Genomic DNA, 2,640 nt, shown 5'->3' on the forward strand with positions numbered 1-2,640 from the left:
TTTGTTGTTTCATACTTAATTTCTTTGGTTTTTTTTAAGATTTTATTTATTTTTTCATGAGAGAGAGAGAAGCAGAGACACAGGCAGAGGGAGAAGCAGGCTCCATGCAGGGAGCCCGATGTGGGACTCGATCCCCGGTCTCCAGGATCATGCCCTGAACCTAGGCGGTGCTAAACCACTGAGCTACCCAGGCTGCCCTCATACTTAATTTCACACATATTTCAAATTTCATAAAAAACTGCCAAGCAACCATAGGATACTAGAAGGAATTCAGCAGTGTACTGACAATTCCTTGTCATGTTTATTACAACTGAAGACCTGTGAATATTTGACTTCAAAAATATTAGGAGCCATTATGAGAAGGCACCATTACAGCCAGTTTATAGTGGGATGAGGCAGCCCATGTTACAAGTGAAAAACCTGGAAACTAGACTTCTATCTCTAAGACATTTGTTGAGAGGATTTATGCCTCGAACAGGTGTTAGATCATATATATTCTAAGTACATTTAAAATTGAAAATTTCATGTGCCTTTGGAATCCAATAAGGACAGAGCTGGAGATATATATTTAAGAAATCCAAATAGAATGGAGAATTGAACTAAATAGTAGAACTCTACACAATGGAAATGCACAGAGCATACAACTATGAACCCAACTGAGCCATCATTACCCTCTGTTCTTGCCTCCCTCTGTATTATTACGGAGCTATTCATCTGAGCACTACTCAATCTGTGTTTTCAATGTACAATGCTGACTTTAGATAAGACTCCCTAGGTCACAAATGTTTAACTATGTCTCTGTTTAGAAAAGAACATTTTATATACCTAGGTGCTATTTGCACTGAAGCAGCCCAAATATCTATCTTTTTCTGGAGAGCTAATTCACTTGCCATTGTATATTTACCAGGGGCCTCCAAAGTGGCAGCATCCATTATTCACACCAGGATTTGCCGCAATGATCCAACTGAAGTGCAGGGAAAACTAATACTTTATTAGTACATTTTAGTAAAATTATGAAAGAATGTAACCTTTACTTGATGACAAAGGTGGTTTTCCCAGGGCAAGGTTTATCCATTACACTCTGGATGCGCTGAGCCCTGCACATTCCTCCACATGTGGGAAACTCAAATGCATGATTTGTGGTAGACGATGAATGCATTCACGCTCTCCCCTGACCATGAGTGCCTAAAAAAAGATGTGGTACTCCCACTCTTTCTTGTGTTCTAACTCCTGTCTCTTACTGTTTGAGAGAGCATACAAAACTCTGACGTCTAATATGAGTGCAGCTGGTGGGGGACTACAGTATTTCAGCTTTATTTAAAAAAAAAAAAAGAATCCAACATATTAACTAACATTTCCTATATGGATTGAGATGTCATATAGTCAAACATCAAGGACAGAAAAATCTAAGGGCAAAGTGATGGTTTTGCTATAAGCAGGCACGGAAGCTGATACTCATCAAGTATTACATGGAAACTTGTGGTTTACCTATAAATGCTTGGTCACAGGACTCCGAAAGACTAGTAGCCCACAGTTAGATTTTTTTCCCCCTATTTATTTATGTATAGTCATTTTAAGCCCTTGCATTGGTTACCTTGTTTTTCAGGTTACCATCTCTTCCAATCCCATGAATATACTGCCTGCATTGTATAAAATAGTAAAAAAAAAAAAAAAAAAAAAAAAAAAAAAACACTTTTTCATAAGCTTACTATTCAAATAATACCTTTTCTCACAAAAGTTGATATTTACAAATATTTGAAAAGCAAACCAGATAATCTGTATTCTAAACTCTCAATGATTATGCTTCTATCAGTCAAGACTCTTAAGTCTGAGACTTTAATTTTATGCTGTTGTGGTTCCGATGACTATTTCTATCAGATGAATATCTCCAGGCCAAAGCAACAATCTCGTCTGTATTCATTATTGTCCTAAATTACAGATATTAAAGATACATAAACCATGAAGCCACGTGGTGATATTTCTATGTTAACACTTCCCAACTGACTCAAGTAAGTTGTGTTTATACATCTAATTAGAGAATTGAAAAAAAATAAACCAGCACCTGATACCAATAGAGATGACACAACTATATTTTTATGTATCATGATTTATTCATATACCATGCTTACACAGGTAAAAATAGGTCAAAGTTGAAAATAGCAATTATCAGTGTCTATAGTAGTGGTAAAATAATCAATGAAACCACTTTTACATTTGTTAATGCCTGCACAGATTAATTTAAAGCATTTTAAAAATAATTAGGTAGCAAATTAGAGTTCTTTTGTACTAGTCAGGTTTCATGTGTTTGAGTATTATATTTGCTTAACTTTTTAGAATATCACATTCCGTACCTACACCAGGAACTTTTGTTTTTTAATTGACTATTTTTTAGAGCACTTTTAGGTTCACAACAAAATTGAACAGAGGGTATAGAGATTTCCCATGTGACTTATCTCTATGAATAAATAACCCCCCCCCACCAAAGTGGTACATCTGTTACAACTGATGAACCTACATTGACAAATCCAAAGCCCATAGTTTACATTATGGTTCACTTTTTGTGTTGTATATTTTATGTAAGTACATGATTTCATCTATGCGGACAAGTGTGTAATGCCATGGATCCACCATTATAGCATC

General features: G+C 35.7%; 1 pseudogene; it reads left to right on the forward strand.

Annotated features, from left to right (window-relative positions):
- The first annotated feature begins 1,030 nt into the window (after positions 1 to 1,030).
- Positions 1,031 to 1,174, forward strand: LOC119876028 (annotated as a pseudogene).
- Positions 1,175 to 2,640: the final 1,466 nt, after the last annotated feature.

This window comes from Canis lupus, chromosome 1 (assembly GCF_011100685.1).
Source record: "Canis lupus familiaris isolate Mischka breed German Shepherd chromosome 1, alternate assembly UU_Cfam_GSD_1.0, whole genome shotgun sequence".
In the NCBI taxonomy this organism is placed as follows: domain Eukaryota; kingdom Metazoa; phylum Chordata; class Mammalia; order Carnivora; family Canidae; genus Canis; species Canis lupus.